This window comes from Hyla sarda, unplaced genomic scaffold (genome assembly GCF_029499605.1).
Source record: "Hyla sarda isolate aHylSar1 unplaced genomic scaffold, aHylSar1.hap1 scaffold_1547, whole genome shotgun sequence".
NCBI lineage: Eukaryota > Metazoa > Chordata > Amphibia > Anura > Hylidae > Hyla > Hyla sarda.
The window spans coordinates 34914-57934 of record NW_026608182.1 but is presented as its reverse complement, the minus strand read 5'-3'; the positions used below and the strand labels follow the sequence as shown (position 1 = coordinate 57934).

Below are 23021 nucleotides of genomic sequence, written 5' to 3'. Positions count from 1 at the left end.
CTGCTTGCTGGCTAGCCAGCTAGCCAGCCCTGTGGGCCTTGCTGCTGCTGCTGCTGCTGCTGCAGCCAAAAAACAAAAGGTGGTGCTGCTGCTGCTTCTGCTGCTTCTGCTTGTGTCTGGCCGCTGTTGGAGCGTCCAGGCACAGGACTTCTGCTGCTGCTGACTAAATGGCCTCCTTAATTGGATCATTTGAGTAGCCAGCACACCTGTGCAGGTAGGGCATGACATGATAGGCAGCTGCCTTGATAGCGGGTGGGTGCTGAATGTTCCTAATTGACAAAATAAGATTAATGCTTATGAAGAAATATAAAATCTCATCCCTTCCCCAATATCGCGCCACACCCCTACCCCTTAATTCCCTGGTTGAACTTGATGGACATATGTCTTTTTTCGACCGTACTAACTATGTAACTATGTAACATAACATGGGGGGGTCTCCTGGCTGTTCACACAGGTGTGTCATTGCTGTACATTGACCATGCATTGCTTCTGTGGTATTGCAAAGGCAAAGACAAATGCTTCCAGCCATCCATTGCACTAATGGATTGGTCATCAGCTGGCTGTCTATGTCCCGCATCAATATAGACCAAAGTACAGAGGGTTAGGCTATGCTATAGTGCACCTGCCTGATGCATCAGAAGGTGCGAGGCCCTTGCTAAATTCTGTGCACAGACTTTGAGATCTATGCTTTAGACTGTATCTAAACCTGCTCCAACATGGACTGACATTCTGGCCTACTTTCAGCCGATGCGACTTGTCTGTCGCTGAACAGTCGCTTTTTATGTATTCAGCACCTATGTATAATGTTGTAAAAATGCTCTAGAAGCTAAAGTCGCAGAAATGTCACACATATTTGGCCTGCAACTTTCTGTGCGACAAATTCAGACAGGAAAAATCTGTATAAATCCTTAGAAAATTATCCCCCAGTGTCTCCATCTGCTGGCGGTATTGAATAAGCATTGCTGCACTGATGGGGTATGCATTAGACGAAAAAAAAGAAGAAAAAGAAGAATAATACGCCCAGAAAAGAGGCGAAAAGGAGAAAAACGTAAAAAAACGTGAAAAAAAAGTAAGAGGAAGAGAAGGGAAAAAAAGGTGGAAATGGGTTTAAAAGTGATTTCGGCGGAGAAATATATATATATATATATATATATATATATATATATATACGCGCACACACACACATATATATAAACGTATTCTCCGTTGAGATATTGCAGCCGCTGCTGTGTCCAGGCCCAGGAGCCTTAGCACTGTGCTGTGATGTCACTCAATACCACTGACATCACTAGGTGTAAACAACATCTCTCCTTTGCTGTGTATGTGACTATGGAGCTGTTTGGTGATGTCGTCTATTATGGCCTTCATAGAAGCAACAGGAGATTGTTGCATCCATCTAGAACCCTCAGAACTACAGTGCTATGATGTCACTCACTTCCACAGGCCTTGCAGAGTGTAAACAACAACAACCCAGCTTTGTTGTGTATGTAACCATAGGGATTTGTGATGTCACCTAGAACCTTCACAGCAGCGACAGCTTTATGAGGAGCATCAGCACTGCTCTGCCTGAGCAGAACCATCACCGCCATAGGTTGTCAAATAACCCGGATTTAACCCACACAGGTAAGTCCAATGGGGTGCAGGCATGTCCTCTATGCTTACAGCTTCCCGTGGGTGTTGGTTTGATACCGTTTGGGGACAGCCAAGGAGGCATCTGCAGGCAACAAAGGTAGGTGTGTGCTTGTGTGTGTGTTTCCTATGCAGATCCTAAGCCCAGTGTCACATGCAAGTAGGAGGAGTAAGAAGGGTTCCTGGCAAATCCGGGTTATGGATTGCATTTAAAAAGGCCCCGTGGGAGTGCAATGGGCCCCTGTCTTGCTGCTTAGCAATAATGGTATGGGTTTAGGTTCTGCTGTGTGTACTGGTGGTTGACTGCCCCCCAGCCCAGAGTGTGCATGGAAAATTGTCTGGCAGCCTCCCTGACAGCAAGCAGTGATAGTGCCCATGAAGGGGACCTTGTTGGGCCCGCCCCTTTCACGGTTATCGCTTCTCGGCCTTTTGGCTAAGATCAAGTGTAGTATCTGTTCTTATCAGTTTAATATCTGATACGTCCCCTATCTGGGGACCATATATTAAATGGATTTTTGAGAACGGGGGCCGATTTCGAAGCTTGCTTCCGTCGCCCTATGCATTGACCCGATATGGCAGTATCTTCGGGTACAGTGCACCACCCCCTTACAGGGTTAAAAAGAAAGATTCCTACTTTCATTGCTACCTGCTTGCTGGCTAGCCAGCTAGCCAGCCCTGTGGGCCTTGCTGCTGCTGCTGCAGCCAAAAAACAAAAGGTGGTGCTGCTGCTGCTTCTGCTGCTTCTGCTTGTGTCTGGCCGCTGTTGGAGCGTCCAGGCACAGGACTTCTGCTGCTGCTGACTAAATGGCCTCCTTAATTGGATCATTTGAGTAGCCAGCACACTTGTGCAGGTAGGGCATGACATGATAGGCAGCTGCCTTGATAGCGGGTGGGTGCTGAATGTTCCTAATTGACAAAATAAGATTAATGCTTATGAAGAAATATAAAATCTCATCCCTTCCCCAATATCGCGCCACACCCCTACCCCTTAATTCCCTGGTTGAACTTGATGGACATATGTCTTTTTTCGACCGTACTAACTATGTAACTATGTAACATAACATGGGGGGGTCTCCTGGCTGTTCACACAGGTGTGTCATTGCTGTACATTGACCATGCATTGCTTCTGTGGTATTGCAAAGGCAAAGACAAATGCTTCCAGCCATCCATTGCACTAATGGATTGGTCATCAGCTGGCTGTCTATGTCCCGCATCAATATAGACCAAAGTACAGAGGGTTAGGCTATGCTATAGTGCACCTGCCTGATGCATCAGAAGGTGCGAGGCCCTTGCTAAATTCTGTGCACAGACTTTGAGATCTATGCTTTAGACTGTATCTAAACCTGCTCCAACATGGACTGACATTCTGGCCTACTTTCAGCCGATGCGACTTGTCTGTCGCTGAACAGTCGCTTTTTATGTATTCAGCACCTATGTATAATGTTGTAAAAATGCTCTAGAAGCTAAAGTCGCAGAAATGTCACACATATTTGGCCTGCAACTTTCTGTGCGACAAATTCAGACAGGAAAAATCAGTATAAATCCTTAGAAAATTATCCCCCAGTGTCTCCATCTGCTGGCGGTATTGAATAAGCATTGCTGCACTGATGGGGTATGCATTAGACGAAAAAAAAGAAGAAAAAGAAGAATAATACGCCCAGAAAAGAGGCGAAAAGGAGAAAAACGTAAAAAAACGTGAAAAAAAAGTAAGAGGAAGAGAAGGGAAAAAAAGGTGGAAATGGGTTTAAAAGTGATTTCGGCGGAGAAATATATATATATATATATATATATATATATATATATATATATATATACGCGCACACACACACATATATATAAACGTATTCTCCGTTGAGATATTGCAGCCGCTGCTGTGTCCAGGCCCAGGAGCCTTAGCACTGTGCTGTGATGTCACTCAATACCACTGACATCACTAGGTGTAAACAACATCTCTCCTTTGCTGTGTATGTGACTATGGAGCTGTTTGGTGATGTCGTCTATTATGGCCTTCATAGAAGCAACAGGAGATTGTTGCATCCATCTAGAACCCTCAGAACTACAGTGCTATGATGTCACTCACTTCCACAGGCCTTGCAGAGTGTAAACAACAACAACCCAGCTTTGTCGTGTATGTAACCATAGGGATTGTGATGTCACCTAGAACCTTCACAGCAGCGACAGCTTTATGAGGAGCATCAGCACTGCTCTGCCTGAGCAGAACCATCACCGCCATAGGTTGTCAAATAACCCGGATTTAACCCACACAGGTAAGTCCAATGGGGTGCAGGCATGTCCTCTATGCTTACAGCTTCCCGTGGGTGTTGGTTTGATACCGTTTGGGGACAGCCAAGGAGGCATCTGCAGGCAACAAAGGTAGGTGTGTGCTTGTGTGTGTGTTTCCTATGCAGATCCTAAGCCCAGTGTCACATGCAAGTAGGAGGAGTAAGAAGGGTTCCTGGCAAATCCGGGTTATGGATTGCATTTAAAAAGGCCCCGTGGGAGTGCAATGGGCCCCTGTCTTGCTGCTTAGCAATAATGGTATGGGTTTAGGTTCTGCTGTGTGTACTGGTGGTTGACTGCCCCCCAGCCCAGAGTGTGCATGGAAAATTGTCTGGCAGCCTCCCTGACAGCAAGCAGTGATAGTGCCCATGAAGGGGACCTTGTTGGGCCCGCCCCTTTCACGGTTATCGCTTCTCGGCCTTTTGGCTAAGATCAAGTGTAGTATCTGTTCTTATCAGTTTAATATCTGATACGTCCCCTATCTGGGGACCATATATTAAATGGATTTTTGAGAACGGGGGCCGATTTCGAAGCTTGCTTCCGTCGCCCTATGCATTGACCCGATATGGCAGTATCTTCGGGTACAGTGCACCACCCCCTTACAGGGTTAAAAAGAAAGATTCCTACTTTCATTGCTACCTGCTTGCTGGCTAGCCAGCTAGCCAGCCCTGTGGGCCTTGCTGCTGCTGCTGCTGCTGCTGCAGCCAAAAAACAAAAGGTGGTGCTGCTGCTTGTGTCTGGCCGCTGTTGGAGCGTCCAGGCACAGGACTTCTGCTGCTGCTGACTAAATGGCCTCCTTAATTGGATCATTTGAGTAGCCAGCACACCTGTGCAGGTAGGGCATGACATGATAGGCAGCTGCCTTGATAGCGGGTGGGTGCTGAATGTTCCTAATTGACAAAATAAGATTAATGCTTATGAAGAAATATAAAATCTCATCCCTTCCCCAATATCGCGCCACACCCCTACCCCTTAATTCCCTGGTTGAACTTGATGGACATATGTCTTTTTTCGACCGTACTAACTATGTAACTATGTAACATAACATGGGGGGGTCTCCTGGCTGTTCACACAGGTGTGTCATTGCTGTACATTGACCATGCATTGCTTCTGTGGTATTGCAAAGGCAAAGACAAATGCTTCCAGCCATCCATTGCACTAATGGATTGGTCATCAGCTGGCTGTCTATGTCCCGCATCAATATAGACCAAAGTACAGAGGGTTAGGCTATGCTATAGTGCACCTACCTGATGCATCAGAAGGTGCGAGGCCCTTGCTAAATTCTGTGCACAGACTTTGAGATCTATGCTTTAGACTGTATCTAAACCTGCTCCAACATGGACTGACATTCTGGCCTACTTTCAGCCGATGCGACTTGTCTGTCGCTGAACAGTCGCTTTTTATGTATTCAGCACCTATGTATAATGTTGTAAAAATGCTCTAGAAGCTAAAGTCGCAGAAATGTCACACATATTTGGCCTGCAACTTTCTGTGCGACAAATTCAGACAGGAAAAATCAGTATAAATCCTTAGAAAATTATCCCCCAGTGTCTCCATCTGCTGGCGGTATTGAATAAGCATTGCTGCACTGATGGGGTATGCATTAGACGAAAAAAAAGAAGAAAAAGAAGAATAATACGCCCAGAAAAGAGGCGAAAAGGAGAAAAACGTAAAAAAACGTGAAAAAAAAGTAAGAGGAAGAGAAGGGAAAAAAAGGTGGAAATGGGTTTAAAAGTGATTTCGGCGGAGAAATATATATATATATATATATATATATATATATATATATATATACGCGCACACACACACATATATATAAACGTATTCTCCGTTGAGATATTGCAGCCGCTGCTGTGTCCAGGCGCAGGAGCCTTAGCACTGTGCTGTGATGTCACTCAATACCACTGACATCACTAGGTGTAAACAACATCTCTCCTTTGCTGTGTATGTGACTATGGAGCTGTTTGGTGATGTCGTCTATTATGGCCTTCATAGAAGCAACAGGAGATTGTTGCATCCATCTAGAACCCTCAGAACTACAGTGCTATGATGTCACTCACTTCCACAGGCCTTGCAGAGTGTAAACAACAACAACCCAGCTTTGTCGTGTATGTAACCATAGGGATTGTGATGTCACCTAGAACCTTCACAGCAGCGACAGCTTTATGAGGAGCATCAGCACTGCTCTGCCTGAGCAGAACCATCACCGCCATAGGTTGTCAAATAACCCGGATTTAACCCACACAGGTAAGTCCAATGGGGTGCAGGCATGTCCTCTATGCTTACAGCTTCCCGTGGGTGTTGGTTTGATACCGTTTGGGGACAGCCAAGGAGGCATCTGCAGGCAACAAAGGTAGGTGTGTGCTTGTGTGTGTGTTTCCTATGCAGATCCTAAGCCCAGTGTCACATGCAAGTAGGAGGAGTAAGAAGGGTTCCTGGCAAATCCGGGTTATGGATTGCATTTAAAAAGGCCCCGTGGGAGTGCAATGGGCCCCTGTCTTGCTGCTTAGCAATAATGGTATGGGTTTAGGTTCTGCTGTGTGTACTGGTGGTTGACTGCCCCCCAGCCCAGAGTGTGCATGGAAAATTGTCTGGCAGCCTCCCTGACAGCAAGCAGTGATAGTGCCCATGAAGGGGACCTTGTTGGGCCCGCCCCTTTCACGGTTATCGCTTCTCGGCCTTTTGGCTAAGATCAAGTGTAGTATCTGTTCTTATCAGTTTAATATCTGATACGTCCCCTATCTGGGGACCATATATTAAATGGATTTTTGAGAACGGGGGCCGATTTCGAAGCTTGCTTCCGTCGCCCTATGCATTGACCCGATATGGCAGTATCTTCGGGTACAGTGCACCACCCCCTTACAGGGTTAAAAAGAAAGATTCCTACTTTCATTGCTACCTGCTTGCTGGCTAGCCAGCTAGCCAGCCCTGTGGGCCTTGCTGCTGCTGCTGCTGCTGCTGCAGCCAAAAAACAAAAGGTGGTGCTGCTGCTGCTTCTGCTGCTTCTGCTTGTGTCTGGCCGCTGTTGGAGCGTCCAGGCACAGGACTTCTGCTGCTGCTGACTAAATGGCCTCCTTAATTGGATCATTTGAGTAGCCAGCACACCTGTGCAGGTAGGGCATGACATGATAGGCAGCTGCCTTGATAGCGGGTGGGTGCTGAATGTTCCTAATTGACAAAATAAGATTAATGCTTATGAAGAAATATAAAATCTCATCCCTTCCCCAATATCGCGCCACACCCCTACCCCTTAATTCCCTGGTTGAACTTGATGGACATATGTCTTTTTTCGACCGTACTAACTATGTAACTATGTAACATAACATGGGGGGGTCTCCTGGCTGTTCACACAGGTGTGTCATTGCTGTACATTGACCATGCATTGCTTCTGTGGTATTGCAAAGGCAAAGACAAATGCTTCCAGCCATCCATTGCACTAATGGATTGGTCATCAGCTGGCTGTCTATGTCCCGCATCAATATAGACCAAAGTACAGAGGGTTAGGCTATGCTATAGTGCACCTACCTGATGCATCAGAAGGTGCGAGGCCCTTGCTAAATTCTGTGCACAGACTTTGAGATCTATGCTTTAGACTGTATCTAAACCTGCTCCAACATGGACTGACATTCTGGCCTACTTTCAGCCGATGCGACTTGTCTGTCGCTGAACAGTCGCTTTTTATGTATTCAGCACCTATGTATAATGTTGTAAAAATGCTCTAGAAGCTAAAGTCGCAGAAATGTCACACATATTTGGCCTGCAACTTTCTGTGCGACAAATTCAGACAGGAAAAATCAGTATAAATCCTTAGAAAATTATCCCCCAGTGTCTCCATCTGCTGGCGGTATTGAATAAGCATTGCTGCACTGATGGGGTATGCATTAGACGAAAAAAAAGAAGAAAAAGAAGAATAATACGCCCAGAAAAGAGGCGAAAAGGAGAAAAACGTAAAAAAACGTGAAAAAAAAGTAAGAGGAAGAGAAGGGAAAAAAAGGTGGAAATGGGTTTAAAAGTGATTTCGGCGGAGAAATATATATATATATATATATATATATATATATATATATATATATACGCGCACACACACACATATATATAAACGTATTCTCCGTTGAGATATTGCAGCCGCTGCTGTGTCCAGGCCCAGGAGCCTTAGCACTGTGCTGTGATGTCACTCAATACCACTGACATCACTAGGTGTAAACAACATCTCTCCTTTGCTGTGTATGTGACTATGGAGCTGTTTGGTGATGTCGTCTATTATGGCCTTCATAGAAGCAACAGGAGATTGTTGCATCCATCTAGAACCCTCAGAACTACAGTGCTATGATGTCACTCACTTCCACAGGCCTTGCAGAGTGTAAACAACAACAACCCAGCTTTGTCGTGTATGTAACCATAGGGATTGTGATGTCACCTAGAACCTTCACAGCAGCGACAGCTTTATGAGGAGCATCAGCACTGCTCTGCCTGAGCAGAACCATCACCGCCATAGGTTGTCAAATAACCCGGATTTAACCCACACAGGTAAGTCCAATGGGGTGCAGGCATGTCCTCTATGCTTACAGCTTCCCGTGGGTGTTGGTTTGATACCGTTTGGGGACAGCCAAGGAGGCATCTGCAGGCAACAAAGGTAGGTGTGTGCTTGTGTGTGTGTTTCCTATGCAGATCCTAAGCCCAGTGTCACATGCAAGTAGGAGGAGTAAGAAGGGTTCCTGGCAAATCCGGGTTATGGATTGCATTTAAAAAGGCCCCGTGGGAGTGCAATGGGCCCCTGTCTTGCTGCTTAGCAATAATGGTATGGGTTTAGGTTCTGCTGTGTGTACTGGTGGTTGACTGCCCCCCAGCCCAGAGTGTGCATGGAAAATTGTCTGGCAGCCTCCCTGACAGCAAGCAGTGATAGTGCCCATGAAGGGGACCTTGTTGGGCCCGCCCCTTTCACGGTTATCGCTTCTCGGCCTTTTGGCTAAGATCAAGTGTAGTATCTGTTCTTATCAGTTTAATATCTGATACGTCCCCTATCTGGGGACCATATATTAAATGGATTTTTGAGAACGGGGGCCGATTTCGAAGCTTGCTTCCGTCGCCCTATGCATTGACCCGATATGGCAGTATCTTCGGGTACAGTGCACCACCCCCTTACAGGGTTAAAAAGAAAGATTCCTACTTTCATTGCTACCTGCTTGCTGGCTAGCCAGCTAGCCAGCCCTGTGGGCCTTGCTGCTGCTGCTGCTGCTGCTGCAGCCAAAAAACAAAAGGTGGTGCTGCTGCTGCTTCTGCTGCTTCTGCTTGTGTCTGGCCGCTGTTGGAGCGTCCAGGCACAGGACTTCTGCTGCTGCTGACTAAATGGCCTCCTTAATTGGATCATTTGAGTAGCCAGCACACCTGTGCAGGTAGGGCATGACATGATAGGCAGCTGCCTTGATAGCGGGTGGGTGCTGAATGTTCCTAATTGACAAAATAAGATTAATGCTTATGAAGAAATATAAAATCTCATCCCTTCCCCAATATCGCGCCACACCCCTACCCCTTAATTCCCTGGTTGAACTTGATGGACATATGTCTTTTTTCGACCGTACTAACTATGTAACTATGTAACATAACATGGGGGGGTCTCCTGGCTGTTCACACAGGTGTGTCATTGCTGTACATTGACCATGCATTGCTTCTGTGGTATTGCAAAGGCAAAGACAAATGCTTCCAGCCATCCATTGCACTAATGGATTGGTCATCAGCTGGCTGTCTATGTCCCGCATCAATATAGACCAAAGTACAGAGGGTTAGGCTATGCTATAGTGCACCTACCTGATGCATCAGAAGGTGCGAGGCCCTTGCTAAATTCTGTGCACAGACTTTGAGATCTATGCTTTAGACTGTATCTAAACCTGCTCCAACATGGACTGACATTCTGGCCTACTTTCAGCCGATGCGACTTGTCTGTCGCTGAACAGTCGCTTTTTATGTATTCAGCACCTATGTATAATGTTGTAAAAATGCTCTAGAAGCTAAAGTCGCAGAAATGTCACACATATTTGGCCTGCAACTTTCTGTGCGACAAATTCAGACAGGAAAAATCAGTATAAATCCTTAGAAAATTATCCCCCAGTGTCTCCATCTGCTGGCGGTATTGAATAAGCATTGCTGCACTGATGGGGTATGCATTAGACGAAAAAAAAGAAGAAAAAGAAGAATAATACGCCCAGAAAAGAGGCGAAAAGGAGAAAAACGTAAAAAAACGTGAAAAAAAAGTAAGAGGAAGAGAAGGGAAAAAAAGGTGGAAATGGGTTTAAAAGTGATTTCGGCGGAGAAATATATATATATATATATATATATATATATATATATATATATATACGCGCACACACACACATATATATAAACGTATTCTCCGTTGAGATATTGCAGCCGCTGCTGTGTCCAGGCCCAGGAGCCTTAGCACTGTGCTGTGATGTCACTCAATACCACTGACATCACTAGGTGTAAACAACATCTCTCCTTTGCTGTGTATGTGACTATGGAGCTGTTTGGTGATGTCGTCTATTATGGCCTTCATAGAAGCAACAGGAGATTGTTGCATCCATCTAGAACCCTCAGAACTACAGTGCTATGATGTCACTCACTTCCACAGGCCTTGCAGAGTGTAAACAACAACAACCCAGCTTTGTCGTGTATGTAACCATAGGGATTGTGATGTCACCTAGAACCTTCACAGCAGCGACAGCTTTATGAGGAGCATCAGCACTGCTCTGCCTGAGCAGAACCATCACCGCCATAGGTTGTCAAATAACCCGGATTTAACCCACACAGGTAAGTCCAATGGGGTGCAGGCATGTCCTCTATGCTTACAGCTTCCCGTGGGTGTTGGTTTGATACCGTTTGGGGACAGCCAAGGAGGCATCTGCAGGCAACAAAGGTAGGTGTGTGCTTGTGTGTGTGTTTCCTATGCAGATCCTAAGCCCAGTGTCACATGCAAGTAGGAGGAGTAAGAAGGGTTCCTGGCAAATCCGGGTTATGGATTGCATTTAAAAAGGCCCCGTGGGAGTGCAATGGGCCCCTGTCTTGCTGCTTAGCAATAATGGTATGGGTTTAGGTTCTGCTGTGTGTACTGGTGGTTGACTGCCCCCCAGCCCAGAGTGTGCATGGAAAATTGTCTGGCAGCCTCCCTGACAGCAAGCAGTGATAGTGCCCATGAAGGGGACCTTGTTGGGCCCGCCCCTTTCACGGTTATCGCTTCTCGGCCTTTTGGCTAAGATCAAGTGTAGTATCTGTTCTTATCAGTTTAATATCTGATACGTCCCCTATCTGGGGACCATATATTAAATGGATTTTTGAGAACGGGGGCCGATTTCGAAGCTTGCTTCCGTCGCCCTATGCATTGACCCGATATGGCAGTATCTTCGGGTACAGTGCACCACCCCCTTACAGGGTTAAAAAGAAAGATTCCTACTTTCATTGCTACCTGCTTGCTGGCTAGCCAGCTAGCCAGCCCTGTGGGCCTTGCTGCTGCTGCTGCTGCTGCTGCAGCCAAAAAACAAAAGGTGGTGCTGCTGCTGCTTCTGCTGCTTCTGCTTGTGTCTGGCCGCTGTTGGAGCGTCCAGGCACAGGACTTCTGCTGCTGCTGACTAAATGGCCTCCTTAATTGGATCATTTGAGTAGCCAGCACACCTGTGCAGGTAGGGCATGACATGATAGGCAGCTGCCTTGATAGCGGGTGGGTGCTGAATGTTCCTAATTGACAAAATAAGATTAATGCTTATGAAGAAATATAAAATCTCATCCCTTCCCCAATATCGCGCCACACCCCTACCCCTTAATTCCCTGGTTGAACTTGATGGACATATGTCTTTTTTCGACCGTACTAACTATGTAACTATGTAACATAACATGGGGGGGTCTCCTGGCTGTTCACACAGGTGTGTCATTGCTGTACATTGACCATGCATTGCTTCTGTGGTATTGCAAAGGCAAAGACAAATGCTTCCAGCCATCCATTGCACTAATGGATTGGTCATCAGCTGGCTGTCTATGTCCCGCATCAATATAGACCAAAGTACAGAGGGTTAGGCTATGCTATAGTGCACCTACCTGATGCATCAGAAGGTGCGAGGCCCTTGCTAAATTCTGTGCACAGACTTTGAGATCTATGCTTTAGACTGTATCTAAACCTGCTCCAACATGGACTGACATTCTGGCCTACTTTCAGCCGATGCGACTTGTCTGTCGCTGAACAGTCGCTTTTTATGTATTCAGCACCTATGTATAATGTTGTAAAAATGCTCTAGAAGCTAAAGTCGCAGAAATGTCACAAATATTTGGCCTGCAACTTTCTGTGCGACAAATTCAGACAGGAAAAATCAGTATAAATCCTTAGAAAATTATCCCCCAGTGTCTCCATCTGCTGGCGGTATTGAATAAGCATTGCTGCACTGATGGGGTATGCATTAGACGAAAAAAAAGAAGAAAAAGAAGAATAATACGCCCAGAAAAGAGGCGAAAAGGAGAAAAACGTAAAAAAACGTGAAAAAAAAGTAAGAGGAAGAGAAGGGAAAAAAAGGTGGAAATGGGTTTAAAAGTGATTTCGGCGGAGAAATATATATATATATATATATATATATATATATATATATATATATATACGCGCACACACACACATATATATAAACGTATTCTCCGTTGAGATATTGCAGCCGCTGCTGTGTCCAGGCCCAGGAGCCTTAGCACTGTGCTGTGATGTCACTCAATACCACTGACATCACTAGGTGTAAACAACATCTCTCCTTTGCTGTGTATGTGACTATGGAGCTGTTTGGTGATGTCGTCTATTATGGCCTTCATAGAAGCAACAGGAGATTGTTGCATCCATCTAGAACCCTCAGAACTACAGTGCTATGATGTCACTCACTTCCACAGGCCTTGCAGAGTGTAAACAACAACAACCCAGCTTTGTCGTGTATGTAACCATAGGGATTGTGATGTCACCTAGAACCTTCACAGCAGCGACAGCTTTATGAGGAGCATCAGCACTGCTCTGCCTGAGCAGAACCATCACCGCCATAGGTTGTCAAATAACCCGGATTTAACCCACACAGGTAAGTCCAATGGGGTGCAGGCATGTCCTCTATGCTTACAGCTTCCCGTGGGTGTTGGTTTGATACCGTTTGGGGACAGCCAAGGAGGCATCTGCAGGCAACAAAGGTAGGTGTGTGCTTGTGTGTGTGTTTCCTATGCAGATCCTAAGCCCAGTGTCACATGCAAGTAGGAGGAGTAAGAAGGGTTCCTGGCAAATCCGGGTTATGGATTGCATTTAAAAAGGCCCCGTGGGAGTGCAATGGGCCCCTGTCTTGCTGCTTAGCAATAATGGTATGGGTTTAGGTTCTGCTGTGTGTACTGGTGGTTGACTGCCCCCCAGCCCAGAGTGTGCATGGAAAATTGTCTGGCAGCCTCCCTGACAGCAAGCAGTGATAGTGCCCATGAAGGGGACCTTGTTGGGCCCGCCCCTTTCACGGTTATCGCTTCTCGGCCTTTTGGCTAAGATCAAGTGTAGTATCTGTTCTTATCAGTTTAATATCTGATACGTCCCCTATCTGGGGACCATATATTAAATGGATTTTTGAGAACGGGGGCCGATTTCGAAGCTTGCTTCCGTCGCCCTATGCATTGACCCGATATGGCAGTATCTTCGGGTACAGTGCACCACCCCCTTACAGGGTTAAAAAGAAAGATTCCTACTTTCATTGCTACCTGCTTGCTGGCTAGCCAGCTAGCCAGCCCTGTGGGCCTTGCTGCTGCTGCTGCTGCTGCTGCAGCCAAAAAACAAAAGGTGGTGCTGCTGCTGCTTCTGCTGCTTCTGCTTGTGTCTGGCCGCTGTTGGAGCGTCCAGGCACAGGACTTCTGCTGCTGCTGACTAAATGGCCTCCTTAATTGGATCATTTGAGTAGCCAGCACACCTGTGCAGGTAGGGCATGACATGATAGGCAGCTGCCTTGATAGCGGGTGGGTGCTGAATGTTCCTAATTGACAAAATAAGATTAATGCTTATGAAGAAATATAAAATCTCATCCCTTCCCCAATATCGCGCCACACCCCTACCCCTTAATTCCCTGGTTGAACTTGATGGACATATGTCTTTTTTCGACCGTACTAACTATGTAACTATGTAACATAACATGGGGGGGTCTCCTGGCTGTTCACACAGGTGTGTCATTGCTGTACATTGACCATGCATTGCTTCTGTGGTATTGCAAAGGCAAAGACAAATGCTTCCAGCCATCCATTGCACTAATGGATTGGTCATCAGCTGGCTGTCTATGTCCCGCATCAATATAGACCAAAGTACAGAGGGTTAGGCTATGCTATAGTGCACCTACCTGATGCATCAGAAGGTGGAGGCCCTTGCTAAATTCTGTGCACAGACTTTGAGATCTATGCTTTAGACTGTATCTAAACCTGCTCCAACATGGACTGACATTCTGGCCTACTTTCAGCCGATGCGACTTGTCTGTCGCTGAACAGTCGCTTTTTATGTATTCAGCACCTATGTATAATGTTGTAAAAATGCTCTAGAAGCTAAAGTCGCAGAAATGTCACACATATTTGGCCTGCAACTTTCTGTGCGACAAATTCAGACAGGAAAAATCAGTATAAATCCTTAGAAAATTATCCCCCAGTGTCTCCATCTGCTGGCGGTATTGAATAAGCATTGCTGCACTGATGGGGTATGCATTAGACGAAAAAAAAGAAGAAAAAGAAGAATAATACGCCCAGAAAAGAGGCGAAAAGGAGAAAAACGTAAAAAAACGTGAAAAAAAAGTAAGAGGAAGAGAAGGGAAAAAAAGGTGGAAATGGGTTTAAAAGTGATTTCGGCGGAGAAATATATATATATATATATATATATATATATATATATATATATATACGCGCACACACACACATATATATAAACGTATTCTCCGTTGAGATATTGCAGCCGCTGCTGTGTCCAGGCCCAGGAGCCTTAGCACTGTGCTGTGATGTCACTCAATACCACTGACATCACTAGGTGTAAACAACATCTCTCCTTTGCTGTGTATGTGACTATGGAGCTGTTTGGTGATGTCGTCTATTATGGCCTTCATAGAAGCAACAGGAGATTGTTGCATCCATCTAGAACCCTCAGAACTACAGTGCTATGATGTCACTCACTTCCACAGGCCTTGCAGAGTGTAAACAACAACAACCCAGCTTTGTCGTGTATGTAACCATAGGGATTGTGATGTCACCTAGAACCTTCACAGCAGCGACAGCTTTATGAGGAGCATCAGCACTGCTCTGCCTGAGCAGAACCATCACCGCCATAGGTTGTCAAATAACCCGGATTTAACCCACACAGGTAAGTCCAATGGGGTGCAGGCATGTCCTCTATGCTTACAGCTTCCCGTGGGTGTTGGTTTGATACCGTTTGGGGACAGCCAAGGAGGCATCTGCAGGCAACAAAGGTAGGTGTGTGCTTGTGTGTGTGTTTCCTATGCAGATCCTAAGCCCAGTGTCACATGCAAGTAGGAGGAGTAAGAAGGGTTCCTGGCAAATCCGGGTTATGGATTGCATTTAAAAAGGCCCCGTGGGAGTGCAATGGGCCCCTGTCTTGCTGCTTAGCAATAATGGTATGGGTTTAGGTTCTGCTGTGTGTACTGGTGGTTGACTGCCCCCCAGCCCAGAGTGTGCATGGAAAATTGTCTGGCAGCCTCCCTGACAGCAAGCAGTGATAGTGCCCATGAAGGGGACCTTGTTGGGCCCGCCCCTTTCACGGTTATCGCTTCTCGGCCTTTTGGCTAAGATCAAGTGTAGTATCTGTTCTTATCAGTTTAATATCTGATACGTCCCCTATCTGGGGACCATATATTAAATGGATTTTTGAGAACGGGGGCCGATTTCGAAGCTTGCTTCCGTCGCCCTATGCATTGACCCGATATGGCAGTATCTTCGGGTACAGTGCACCACCCCCTTACAGGGTTAAAAAGAAAGATTCCTACTTTCATTGCTACCTGCTTGCTGGCTAGCCAGCTAGCCAGCCCTGTGGGCCTTGCTGCTGCTGCTGCTGCTGCTGCTGCAGCCAAAAAACAAAAGGTGGTGCTGCTGCTGCTTCTGCTGCTTCTGCTTGTGTCTGGCCGCTGTTGGAGCGTCCAGGCACAGGACTTCTGCTGCTGCTGACTAAATGGCCTCCTTAATTGGATCATTTGAGTAGCCAGCACACCTGTGCAGGTAGGGCATGACATGATAGGCAGCTGCCTTGATAGCGGGTGGGTGCTGAATGTTCCTAATTGACAAAATAAGATTAATGCTTATGAAGAAATATAAAATCTCATCCCTTCCCCAATATCGCGCCACACCCCTACCCCTTAATTCCCTGGTTGAACTTGATGGACATATGTCTTTTTTCGACCGTACTAACTATGTAACTATGTAACATAACATGGGGGGGTCTCCTGGCTGTTCACACAGGTGTGTCATTGCTGTACATTGACCATGCATTGCTTCTGTGGTATTGCAAAGGCAAAGACAAATGCTTCCAGCCATCCATTGCACTAATGGATTGGTCATCAGCTGGCTGTCTATGTCCCGCATCAATATAGACCAAAGTACAGAGGGTTAGGCTATGCTATAGTGCACCTACCTGATGCATCAGAAGGTGCGAGGCCCTTGCTAAATTCTGTGCACAGACTTTGAGATCTATGCTTTAGACTGTATCTAAACCTGCTCCAACATGGACTGACATTCTGGCCTACTTTCAGCCGATGCGACTTGTCTGTCGCTGAACAGTCGCTTTTTATGTATTCAGCACCTATGTATAATGTTGTAAAAATGCTCTAGAAGCTAAAGTCGCAGAAATGTCACACATATTTGGCCTGCAACTTTCTGTGCGACAAATTCAGACAGGAAAAATCAGTATAAATCCTTAGAAAATTATCCCCCAGTGTCTCCATCTGCTGGCGGTATTGAATAAGCATTGCTGCACTGATGGGGTATGCATTAGACGAAAAAAAAGAAGAAAAAGAAGAATAATACGCCCAGAAAAGAGGCGAAAAGGAGAAAAACGTAAAAAAACGTGAAAAAAAAGTAAGAGGAAGAGAAGGGAAAAAAAGGTGGAAATGGGTTTAAAAGTGATTTCGGCGGAGAAATATATATATATATATATATATATATATATATATATATATATATACGCGCACACACACACATATATATAAACGTATTCTCCGTTGAGATATTGCAGCCGCTGCTGTGTCCAGGCCCAGGAGCCTTAGCACTGTGCTGTGATGTCACTCAATACCACTGACATCACTAGGTGTAAACAACATCTCTCCTTTGCTGTGTATGTGACTATGGAGCTGTTTGGTGATGTCGTCTATTATGGCCTTCATAGAAGCAACAGGAGATTGTTGCATCCATCTAGAACCCTCAGAACTACAGTGCTATGATGTCACTCACTTCCACAGGCCTTGCAGAGTGTAAACAACAACAACCCAGCTTTGTCGTGTATGTAACCATAGGGATTGTGATGTCACCTAGAACCTTCACAGCAGCGACAGCTTTATGAGGAGCATCAGCACTGCTCTGCCTGAGCAGAACCATCACCGCCATAGGTTGTCAAATAACCCGGATTTAACCCACACAGGTAAGTCCAATGGGGTGCAGGCATGTCCTCTATGCTTACAGCTTCCCGTGGGTGTTGGTTTGATACCGTTTGGGGACAGCCAAGGAGGCATCTGCAGGCAACAAAGGTAGGTGTGTGCTTGTGTGTGTGTTTCCTATGCAGATCCTAAGCCCAGTGTCACATGCAAGTAGGAGGAGTAAGAAGGGTTCCTGGCAAATCCGGGTTATGGATTGCATTTAAAAAGGCCCCGTGGGAGTGCAATGGGCCCCTGTCTTGCTGCTTAGCAATAATGGTATGGGTTTAGGTTCTGCTGTGTGTACTGGTGGTTGACTGCCCCCCAGCCCAGAGTGTGCATGGAAAATTGTCTGGCAGCCTCCCTGACAGCAAGCAGTGATAGTGCCCATGAAGGGGACCTTGTTGGGCCCGCCCCTTTCACGGTTATCGCTTCTCGGCCTTTTGGCTAAGATCAAGTGTAGTATCTGTTCTTATCAGTTTAATATCTGATACGTCCCCTATCTGGGGACCATATATTAAATGGATTTTTGAGAACGGGGGCCGATTTCGAAGCTTGCTTCCGTCGCCCTATGCATTGACCCGATATGGCAGTATCTTCGGGTACAGTGCACCACCCCCTTACAGGGTTAAAAAGAAAGATTCCTACTTTCATTGCTACCTGCTTGCTGGCTAGCCAGCTAGCCAGCCCTGTGGGCCTTGCTGCTGCTGCTGCTGCTGCTGCAGCCAAAAAACAAAAGGTGGTGCTGCTGCTGCTTCTGCTGCTTCTGCTTGTGTCTGGCCGCTGTTGGAGCGTCCAGGCACAGGACTTCTGCTGCTGCTGACTAAATGGCCTCCTTAATTGGATCATTTGAGTAGCCAGCACACCTGTGCAGGTAGGGCATGACATGATAGGCAGCTGCCTTGATAGCGGGTGGGTGCTGAATGTTCCTAATTGACAAAATAAGATTAATGCTTATGAAGAAATATAAAATCTCATCCCTTCCCCAATATCGCGCCACACCCCTACCCCTTAATTCCCTGGTTGAACTTGATGGACATATGTCTTTTTTCGACCGTACTAACTATGTAACTATGTAACATAACATGGGGGGGTCTCCTGGCTGTTCACACAGGTGTGTCATTGCTGTACATTGACCATGCATTGCTTCTGTGGTATTGCAAAGGCAAAGACAAATGCTTCCAGCCATCCATTGCACTAATGGATTGGTCATCAGCTGGCTGTCTATGTCCCGCATCAATATAGACCAAAGTACAGAGGGTTAGGCTATGCTATAGTGCACCTACCTGATGCATCAGAAGGTGCGAGGCCCTTGCTAAATTCTGTGCACAGACTTTGAGATCTATGCTTTAGACTGTATCTAAACCTGCTCCAACATGGACTGACATTCTGGCCTACTTTCAGCCGATGCGACTTGTCTGTCGCTGAACAGTCGCTTTTTATGTATTCAGCACCTATGTATAATGTTGTAAAAATGCTCTAGAAGCTAAAGTCGCAGAAATGTCACACATATTTGGCCTGCAACTTTCTGTGCGACAAATTCAGACAGGAAAAATCAGTATAAATCCTTAGAAAATTATCCCCCAGTGTCTCCATCTGCTGGCGGTATTGAATAAGCATTGCTGCACTGATGGGGTATGCATTAGACGAAAAAAAAGAAGAAAAAGAAGAATAATACGCCCAGAAAAGAGGCGAAAAGGAGAAAAACGTAAAAAAACGTGAAAAAAAAGTAAGAGGAAGAGAAGGGAAAAAAAGGTGGAAATGGGTTTAAAAGTGATTTCGGCGGAGAAATATATATATATATATATATATATATATATATATATATATATATATACGCGCACACACACACATATATATAAACGTATTCTCCGTTGAGATATTGCAGCCGCTGCTGTGTCCAGGCCCAGGAGCCTTAGCACTGTGCTGTGATGTCACTCAATACCACTGACATCACTAGGTGTAAACAACATCTCTCCTTTGCTGTGTATGTGACTATGGAGCTGTTTGGTGATGTCGTCTATTATGGCCTTCATAGAAGCAACAGGAGATTGTTGCATCCATCTAGAACCCTCAGAACTACAGTGCTATGATGTCACTCACTTCCACAGGCCTTGCAGAGTGTAAACAACAACAACCCAGCTTTGTCGTGTATGTAACCATAGGGATTGTGATGTCACCTAGAACCTTCACAGCAGCGACAGCTTTATGAGGAGCATCAGCACTGCTCTGCCTGAGCAGAACCATCACCGCCATAGGTTGTCAAATAACCCGGATTTAACCCACACAGGTAAGTCCAATGGGGTGCAGGCATGTCCTCTATGCTTACAGCTTCCCGTGGGTGTTGGTTTGATACCGTTTGGGGACAGCCAAGGAGGCATCTGCAGGCAACAAAGGTAGGTGTGTGCTTGTGTGTGTGTTTCCTATGCAGATCCTAAGCCCAGTGTCACATGCAAGTAGGAGGAGTAAGAAGGGTTCCTGGCAAATCCGGGTTATGGATTGCATTTAAAAAGGCCCCGTGGGAGTGCAATGGGCCCCTGTCTTGCTGCTTAGCAATAATGGTATGGGTTTAGGTTCTGCTGTGTGTACTGGTGGTTGACTGCCCCCCAGCCCAGAGTGTGCATGGAAAATTGTCTGGCAGCCTCCCTGACAGCAAGCAGTGATAGTGCCCATGAAGGGGACCTTGTTGGGCCCGCCCCTTTCACGGTTATCGCTTCTCGGCCTTTTGGCTAAGATCAAGTGTAGTATCTGTTCTTATCAGTTTAATATCTGATACGTCCCCTATCTGGGGACCATATATTAAATGGATTTTTGAGAACGGGGGCCGATTTCGAAGCTTGCTTCCGTCGCCCTATGCATTGACCCGATATGGCAGTATCTTCGGGTACAGTGCACCACCCCCTTACAGGGTTAAAAAGAAAGATTCCTACTTTCATTGCTACCTGCTTGCTGGCTAGCCAGCTAGCCAGCCCTGTGGGCCTTGCTGCTGCAGCCAAAAAACAAAAGGTGGTGCTGCTGCTGCTGCTTCTGCTGCTTCTGCTTGTGTCTGGCCGCTGTTGGAGCGTCCAGGCACAGGACTTCTGCTGCTGCTGACTAAATGGCCTCCTTAATTGGATCATTTGAGTAGCCAGCACACCTGTGCAGGTAGGGCATGACATGATAGGCAGCTGCCTTGATAGCGGGTGGGTGCTGAATGTTCCTAATTGACAAAATAAGATTAATGCTTATGAAGAAATATAAAATCTCATCCCTTCCCCAATATCGCGCCACACCCCTACCCCTTAATTCCCTGGTTGAACTTGATGGACATATGTCTTTTTTCGACCGTACTAACTATGTAACTATGTAACATAACATGGGGGGGTCTCCTGGCTGTTCACACAGGTGTGTCATTGCTGTACATTGACCATGCATTGCTTCTGTGGTATTGCAAAGGCAAAGACAAATGCTTCCAGCCATCCATTGCACTAATGGATTGGTCATCAGCTGGCTGTCTATGTCCCGCATCAATATAGACCAAAGTACAGAGGGTTAGGCTATGCTATAGTGCACCTACCTGATGCATCAGAAGGTGCGAGGCCCTTGCTAAATTCTGTGCACAGACTTTGAGATCTATGCTTTAGACTGTATCTAAACCTGCTCCAACATGGACTGACATTCTGGCCTACTTTCAGCCGATGCGACTTGTCTGTCGCTGAACAGTCGCTTTTTATGTATTCAGCACCTATGTATAATGTTGTAAAAATGCTCTAGAAGCTAAAGTCGCAGAAATGTCACACATATTTGGCCTGCAACTTTCTGTGCGACAAATTCAGACAGGAAAAATCAGTATAAATCCTTAGAAAATTATCCCCCAGTGTCTCCATCTGCTGGCGGTATTGAATAAGCATTGCTGCACTGATGGGGTATGCATTAGACGAAAAAAAAGAAGAAAAAGAAGAATAATACGCCCAGAAAAGAGGCGAAAAGGAGAAAAACGTAAAAAAACGTGAAAAAAAAGTAAGAGGAAGAGAAGGGAAAAAAAGGTGGAAATGGGTTTAAAAGTGATTTCGGCGGAGAAATATATATATATATATATATATATATATATATATATATATATATACGCGCACACACACACATATATATAAACGTATTCTCCGTTGAGATATTGCAGCCGCTGCTGTGTCCAGGCCCAGGAGCCTTAGCACTGTGCTGTGATGTCACTCAATACCACTGACATCACTAGGTGTAAACAACATCTCTCCTTTGCTGTGTATGTGACTATGGAGCTGTTTGGTGATGTCGTCTATTATGGCCTTCATAGAAGCAACAGGAGATTGTTGCATCCATCTAGAACCCTCAGAACTACAGTGCTATGATGTCACTCACTTCCACAGGCCTTGCAGAGTGTAAACAACAACAACCCAGCTTTGTCGTGTATGTAACCATAGGGATTGTGATGTCACCTAGAACCTTCACAGCAGCGACAGCTTTATGAGGAGCATCAGCACTGCTCTGCCTGAGCAGAACCATCACCGCCATAGGTTGTCAAATAACCCGGATTTAACCCACACAGGTAAGTCCAATGGGGTGCAGGCATGTCCTCTATGCTTACAGCTTCCCGTGGGTGTTGGTTTGATACCGTTTGGGGACAGCCAAGGAGGCATCTGCAGGCAACAAAGGTAGGTGTGTGCTTGTGTGTGTGTTTCCTATGCAGATCCTAAGCCCAGCGTCACATGCAAGTAGGAGGAGTAAGAAGGGTTCCTGGCAAATCCGGGTTATGGATTGCATTTAAAAAGGCCCCGTGGGAGTGCAATGGGCCCCTGTCTTGCTGCTTAGCAATAATGGTATGGGTTTAGGTTCTGCTGTGTGTACTGGTGGTTGACTGCCCCCCAGCCCAGAGTGTGCATGGAAAATTGTCTGGCAGCCTCCCTGACAGCAAGCAGTGATAGTGCCCATGAAGGGGACCTTGTTGGGCCCGCCCCTTTCACGGTTATCGCTTCTCGGCCTTTTGGCTAAGATCAAGTGTAGTATCTGTTCTTATCAGTTTAATATCTGATACGTCCCCTATCTGGGGACCATATATTAAATGGATTTTTGAGAACGGGGGCCGATTTCGAAGCTTGCTTCCGTCGCCCTATGCATTGACCCGATATGGCAGTATCTTCGGGTACAGTGCACCACCCCCTTACAGGGTTAAAAAGAAAGATTCCTACTTTCATTGCTACCTGCTTGCTGGCTAGCCAGCTAGCCAGCCCTGTGGGCCTTGCTGCTGCTGCTGCTGCTGCTGCAGCCAAAAAACAAAAGGTGGTGCTGCTGCTGCTTCTGCTGCTTCTGCTTGTGTCTGGCCGCTGTTGGAGCGTCCAGGCACAGGACTTCTGCTGCTGCTGACTAAATGGCCTCCTTAATTGGATCATTTGAGTAGCCAGCACACCTGTGCAGGTAGGGCATGACATGATAGGCAGCTGCCTTGATAGCGGGTGGGTG

General features: G+C 46.2%; 10 non-coding genes across 10 annotated transcripts; all 10 read left to right on the top strand.

The window, feature by feature from the left end:
* The first annotated feature begins 2042 nt into the window (after nt 1–2042).
* LOC130310015 (U2 spliceosomal RNA) lies at nt 2043–2233 on the top strand. Its single transcript, XR_008858582.1, has one exon. It is a non-coding gene; the product is annotated as a U2 spliceosomal RNA (small nuclear RNA).
* A 2082-nt stretch (nt 2234–4315) lies between these two features.
* On the top strand, nt 4316–4506 carry LOC130310014 (U2 spliceosomal RNA). The gene has a single exon (XR_008858581.1). It is a non-coding gene; the product is annotated as a U2 spliceosomal RNA (small nuclear RNA).
* A 2069-nt stretch (nt 4507–6575) lies between these two features.
* On the top strand, nt 6576–6766 carry LOC130310013 (U2 spliceosomal RNA). Its single transcript, XR_008858579.1, has one exon. It is a non-coding gene; the product is annotated as a U2 spliceosomal RNA (small nuclear RNA).
* Nucleotides 6767–8855: 2089 nt separating this feature from the next.
* On the top strand, nt 8856–9046 carry LOC130310012 (U2 spliceosomal RNA). Its single transcript, XR_008858578.1, has one exon. It is a non-coding gene; the product is annotated as a U2 spliceosomal RNA (small nuclear RNA).
* A 2089-nt stretch (nt 9047–11135) lies between these two features.
* On the top strand, nt 11136–11326 carry LOC130310011 (U2 spliceosomal RNA). The gene has a single exon (XR_008858577.1). It is a non-coding gene; the product is annotated as a U2 spliceosomal RNA (small nuclear RNA).
* A 2091-nt stretch (nt 11327–13417) lies between these two features.
* Nucleotides 13418–13608, top strand: LOC130310010 (U2 spliceosomal RNA). Its single transcript, XR_008858576.1, has one exon. It is a non-coding gene; the product is annotated as a U2 spliceosomal RNA (small nuclear RNA).
* A 2088-nt stretch (nt 13609–15696) lies between these two features.
* LOC130310008 (U2 spliceosomal RNA) lies at nt 15697–15887 on the top strand. Its single transcript, XR_008858573.1, has one exon. It is a non-coding gene; the product is annotated as a U2 spliceosomal RNA (small nuclear RNA).
* Nucleotides 15888–17979: 2092 nt separating this feature from the next.
* LOC130310007 (U2 spliceosomal RNA) lies at nt 17980–18170 on the top strand. The gene has a single exon (XR_008858572.1). It is a non-coding gene; the product is annotated as a U2 spliceosomal RNA (small nuclear RNA).
* A 2091-nt stretch (nt 18171–20261) lies between these two features.
* Nucleotides 20262–20452, top strand: LOC130310006 (U2 spliceosomal RNA). The gene has a single exon (XR_008858571.1). It is a non-coding gene; the product is annotated as a U2 spliceosomal RNA (small nuclear RNA).
* Nucleotides 20453–22529: 2077 nt separating this feature from the next.
* Nucleotides 22530–22720, top strand: LOC130310005 (U2 spliceosomal RNA). The gene has a single exon (XR_008858570.1). It is a non-coding gene; the product is annotated as a U2 spliceosomal RNA (small nuclear RNA).
* The last annotated feature ends 301 nt before the right edge of the window (nt 22721–23021 follow it).